Source organism: Nanorana parkeri, unplaced genomic scaffold (genome assembly GCF_000935625.1).
Source record: "Nanorana parkeri isolate BGI_ZX_2015 unplaced genomic scaffold, ASM93562v1 scaffold1396, whole genome shotgun sequence".
NCBI lineage: Eukaryota > Metazoa > Chordata > Amphibia > Anura > Dicroglossidae > Nanorana > Nanorana parkeri.
This window is the reverse complement of record NW_017307664.1, coordinates 400,575-406,574: the sequence shown is the minus strand read 5'-3', so window position 1 is coordinate 406,574 and position 6,000 is coordinate 400,575. Positions and strand designations below refer to the sequence as shown.

The following is a 6,000-nucleotide window of genomic DNA, read 5'->3' as shown; positions in this document are numbered from 1 at the left end:
ATGCAGGGGGGGAGAATGTGACCGCTGAAGGGGCTGTAGTTAGACAGCAGAGCGGGGTGATGCGAGACAAAGCCTCTGTACACAGGACTATGGGACTAAGGTGAAAATGTGAGAACGTTCCACACAATCTGGGACTGTTAGGAGGTATGTCAGTACAACATTATGGACCAGAGCTGCGGCCCAAACTTGTTAGGGAAAAGGGGATAAACTCTAGGGTATTTGGGGTGTTCAGAGGGGTGTGAGGTAAATCTGGGGTGTTAGGAGGGGATGTGAGGTAAATATGGGGTGTTCAGTGGGGATGTGCGGTAAATATGGGGTGTTAAGAGGGGATGTGAGGTAAATCTGGTGTGTTAGATGGGGATACGATTGCTGCACGGTGAGGTTACATAGTTACATAGTATTTGGGGTTGAATAAAGACATAAGTCCTTCAAGTCCAACCAATATAGGTCCACGCATCAAAGGTAAATCTGGTGAGGTAAAAAAGGTGAGGTAAATCCGGGGTGTTCAGAGGGGTGTGAGGTAAATCTGGGGTGTTGGGAGGGGATGTGAGGTAAATCTGGGGTGTTCAGTAGGGTATGAGGTAATTCTGGGGTGTTAGAAGGGGATGTGAGGTAAATATGGGGTGTTATGTCAGTACAACATTATGGACCAGAGCTGCGGCCCAAACTTGTTAGGGAAAAGGGGATAAACTCTAGGGTATTTGGGGTGTTCAGAGGGGTGTGAGGTAAATCTGGGGTGTTAGGAGGGGATGTGAGGTAAATATGGGGTGTTCAGTGGGGATGTGCGGTAAATATGGGGTGTTAAGAGGGGATGTGAGGTAAATCTGGTGTGTTAGATGGGGATGTGAGGTAAATCTGGGGTGTTCAGGGGGGTGTGAGGTAAATATGGGGTGTTAGGAGGGGATGTTAGGTAAATATGGGGTGTTAGGAGGGGATGTGAGCTGGGGTGTTCAGAGGGGATGTTTGTTCAGGGGTGTGTGTGAGGTAAATCTGGGGTGTTCAGGGGTGTGTGTGAGGTAAATCTGGGGTGTTCAGGGGTGTGTGTGAGGTAAATCTAGGTTGTGTGTGAGGTAAATCTGGGGTGTTCAGGGGTGGTGTGAGGTAAATCTGGGATGTTCAGGGGGTGTTTGTGAGGTAAATCTGAGATGTTCAGGGGGTGTTTGTGAGGTAAATGAGGTAAATCTGGGGTATTCCGGGGGTGTATGTGAGGTAAATCTGGGGTGTTCAGGGGGTGTGTGAGGTAAATCTGGGGTGTTCAGGGGGGTGTGAGGTAAATCTGGTGTGCTCAGGTGTGTGTGAGGTAAATCTGGGGTGTTTGTGAGGTAAATCTGGGGTGTTTTGGGGTAGTGTTTGTGAGGTAAATCTGGGGTTAGAGGGGATGTGAGGTATATCTTGGGTGTTCAGTGGGGGATGTGGGGCAAACCTGGGGTGTTCATATGGGAAGGGGGTGTCTCAGTGTATAGCAGTGCTCCCAGTTATCCGCCAAGGAGTAATTACCCGTCATTAGGCCACCCAGCAGGCCAGATATTAGCACCACCCTGCCATTTGGTCACCCAACCCCCCCAAGTCCAGGAGAGGCTGAAGCTGAATTGAGGGTAAGACAGTTGACATTTACTATTATATAACAATTTCTATCTATCTACACACAGATAGTCTTTGAAATAATTTCACGCTGTCTTCATTATTTCAGCTCATGGCATTTCTGTACAAAAATTGATTTCCCACAAATCTTGCCCCTCACCAGACACCGTACAAGGAAAGCAGGAAGCTGATAGGGCAAAGCTAGAGCAGCATGAGGCAGCGGCGGCCATATTTACAGATGGAAAACAGTCCGTTTCTCGTATTTGATAGGATCGCGGCAGCCATATTTACTGCTGGCACTTTGTCTTTTCAGCCATGTTTGTTGTGGGCGCCCATAGACGTTCATGTGGGTTGCTTGCTGGAGTTGATTTGGGCACCTCGGCCTGAGAGCAGCTCACAGATCTGCTACTGTCCATAGAAAGGCGGTAAGTGGCTGCAGGACAGTGCTTGATGTGTCTGCAGCATAATCATACTGTACAGTCACATGGACTACAAATGCATGCAGCTTGTCATCACACTTTGCAGTGGATGCACAACACTGTGCCCATGTGTCATGCACGGCAGTGGCAATCATTAGCAACTTTTCTTTTTGCATACTGTCACCTAGAAGTTCTGTAAGTGGACGCAGGATGTTACAGCCTGATTACACATTTAGCATTTTTTTTAGGTAGATCTAAACCCAATGACTAAAATCTCATATAAACTTTGACATATTAATATGCATGTCAGCACTGAGCGAGTTACATTTAGTTTGCTAAAGCATTTCTATATTTGCCACAATTGGCATTTATTTTGCTGTTGCATCTTAGTGCAACTGATCTCCTGCAGCCTCTTTGCAGTCATATGCACCCCAGGGATTGCTGCACTGGGGGAGGATTACACAACGGTGATAACATTGGGCCATGCCTGCTTATTATGTGTTGCGGCCTCTTATAGTCTTCATTTGAAGCTTGGTTGACAACGCAGAAGTACAAATGGGAGTCAGGAACAGAGCGTTTTCACCGGTAGACGGTCCCTACTGGCGGGATCACTAGTAGTGGCCCGTGTGGAACTGTCAGTGGCGCACCCCCCTCCTGGCCCATTAGTTATTATAATACAGGATTTACATTTGTGGCCAAAAGTTTTGAGAATGACACAAATATTAATTTTCACAAAGTCTGCTGCTTCAGTGTTTTAAGATCTTCTTGTCAGATGTTACTCTGGTCTACTGAAGTATGATTACAAGCATTTCATCAGTGTCAAAGGCTTTTATTGACAATTACATTAAGGCCCCATTCACACTGAGCGATTTATCGCGCAATTTTTGCAGCGATATCGCTCATATTTCCACGCGATATCGCTCTATGTAGCTTCTCCAATCCATTTCAATGGAGCTGTTCACATCTCGTCGCTCAATATCGCTTGTAGCTTGTCGCTCCTACATGACCCTTTTTTCGAGCGATTTCGAGCGATATTGCTCCTGATTGCATACAGCCCAATAGGAAAAAGTTGCGCGACACGTCGCTCAATATCGTCGTGGGGCCTAAAGGAGAACTATGAGGTGAGGGAAAATCACTCATCCTCATGGTTCGAGCCGACCTGTGACAATAAAACTGATCGGGAAGTGAGCGAACGCATACCGCAGCTCGCTCACTTATCGATCCTGTCCCTGCAGAGAGCCGTGGCTGTCAGACACCGCTCCCCGCAGGGACTCAACTGTATATAGCGCCAACAGTTTGCACAATGCTTTACAACATTTGGGGAGACAGTGCAATCAAGAACATTTTCAACCGGAGTTCTTCTTTATTATAGCAGCTGCTAATGCTTATTGCGCCACATCTATGCGCTTCCCTCTCCCCCTTTTGTCTTTCAAGTTTTACATGCATTCCTTGCACTTAAGGAGAGCTGCAATGGGACCTGGAGGCTTAAAGCACATTTCTACTTTTGCAGTCACATTTTAAGAACACACACACTGACACACTGACACACTGACGCACACACTGACACACTTAGAATACATTAGAAGAACTCTGGGCAAAACTTTTATTAAGCCTTGCAGTGGGCCTACCTCATCACTTCAAGGCTTAAGTGGTCGTTTTTGTCGAGGTGCTAAAATAAAGTTATACCCGATCCTCAGAGCTGGCCAGTTGTGACAGCGCTCCCTCCAGCCTGTCTCCTCCTCCACTGAAGCGATGGCATGTCCCTTCGGCATCCTCACATCCTAGACACTGTGTACAGAACGTGATGACTCGAGGATCTTTAGACTGCTGCAGCGGAGGGGGAGCGAGGGTAGAAGGACCGGTCTAAGAGCAAGCCGGCTCAGAGGAACGGGTGAGTATAACATTTTATTTTAGCATGTAGACAAAAACTAGCAGTTAGCACTGCGCGGGGGGGAGGCACGAGGTGGGGTAGCCTGATACGACTTTCCCGACCAGTTGCATTAGAAGTAAATAGCAGTAGAACTGAAGCCAAAACTTTTCCTATAGCTTTGGATAGTAAGGGAGGGTTATAACCCCTGTCAGCTCTTATTTTGCCATCTGTGTCCCATTGAGGCGATTTCCCTTCACATCATGTTCAATTACCTTGGCGTGCTGTTCGTAATGAATGGCTAAACAGCGTCAACGGAAGAATCTCCCGCTACAGGCTGCTGCAGGGGTGGGCAAACTCCAGCCCTCCAGCTTTAGTGAAACTACAAATCCCATGATGCCCCTGTCCCTGGGAGTCATTAGAGAGAGAGAGAGAGCTCAGTTTGCACCCGTTCCATTTGCGCCGTTTCAAAATAGTGCCCTTTCCGGTGGTCACATGACTACCATTAAAACAATAGAGCCGCCTAGTGTATCCTTCCTCCGCAGACCTCATCTGTGGAAGGATACGCAGGGGAATGCTAAACAACTGCAAGTGGCTAGAATACTAACAGTACAGTACCGTGCAGAGTCTCTGGAGGCTGGATCGGGGCACAGGTGGTGAATGGCGGCACAGGAAGGGGCTCTGCACAATCAAAAAACTGTGGACACCTACAGAGGCACACAGAGGGCACTTGGAGATATGGTGGTGCACACATGGAGATGCACTGTTGGCACAGGGATACACATGGAGATGTACACAAGCACCTAGAGACATGCTGGAGGCACAGAGGGTACACTTGGAGCTACAGAAGAGCATAGGGGTACACTTGGAGATATGGAGGAGCACAGGAGAACACTTGGAGATACGGAGGAGCACATTGGGTACACTTGGAGATACGGAGCAGGACATGAGCTACACTTGGAGATACGGAGGAGCACATTGGGTACACTTGGAGATACGGACCAGGACATGAGCTACACTAGGAGATACGGAGGAGCACAGGGGTACACTTGGAGATACAGAGGAGCACAGGGCTACATTTGGAGATACAGAGGAGCACAGGGCTACATTTGGAGATACAGAGGAGCACAGGGCTACATTTGGAGATACAGAGGAGCACAGGGCTACATTTGGAGATACGGAGCAGAACACGTGGTACACTTGAACATACAGAGGAGAACATGGGAACACTTGGAGATGTGGAGGCACACAGAAGTTCATTTAGAGATATGGAGGCTCATAGAGCCACGCTTGTGGCACAGGGGTACCTTTGGGGATACAGAGGCACATAGGTGCATGCTGGTGGCACAGGGGTATACTTAGCCATATGGAGGTTTTTCAGCGGCTGTCTCCCCTCACTCTCTCTTCTGGCTATAATACTGTTCAGCATTCATAACATTCACTACAAAGCTCTATATATAGTATATTATGCCACTTATGTCATTTTTGAGAGAGGCCCGGAACCTAACTCCCTCACTTCCCATTGACTTACATTTTATACTGAGTTTCAATTTTCATCGGTTTCTATTTGCAACCATTCCTTATGGAACTTAACCCTGGTGTAAATTGAGGGCTACCTGTGTGTGTGTATATATATATTAGGGCTGTGCAAATTAACGATTAATTTCTCGATTAATCGTTAATCTTTTTGATCGATTACAAAAATTTTGATCGATTAAACTTTTTTTGAAACTTTCTGCATGAGCGCCAGCCAAGGCATTGGCCTATACACATACAGCACAGCAATGAAGTAATAAAATGAACTGGGATCACACTAATCCAGCACGTTATTATTCTGAGTTGCCCCACTCAAGCGGCGGCCATATTGAGTGGGGCACGTGAGATTAATAACGTGCTGGATTAGTAACGTGCTGGATTAGTGTGATCCTAGTTCATTTTATTACTTCATTGCTGTGCTGTATGTGTATAGGCCAATGTAGTTCGATCTGTATGTGCGGTATAATTAATCAAAATTAATCGATTAAGAAAAAAATCGATTAATCGACCACGAAAATTTTAATCATTACCAGCCCTAATATATATATATATATATACACTATATATTTCTGTGTAGTCACCACCTGCGATCACACC

General features: G+C 46.7%; 1 protein-coding gene across 1 annotated transcript in view; it reads left to right on the top strand.

The window, feature by feature from the left end:
- Positions 1–1,912: 1,912 nt before the first annotated feature.
- The window catches only part of SUPT3H (SPT3 homolog, SAGA and STAGA complex component), a gene marked incomplete at its 3' end in the record, with an annotated part of 341,779 nt that continues 337,691 nt past the window's right edge, over positions 1,913–6,000 (top strand). Inside the window, exon 1 of the mRNA XM_018569782.1 lies at positions 1,913–2,006. The remainder of the gene's footprint in view (positions 2,007–6,000) is intronic.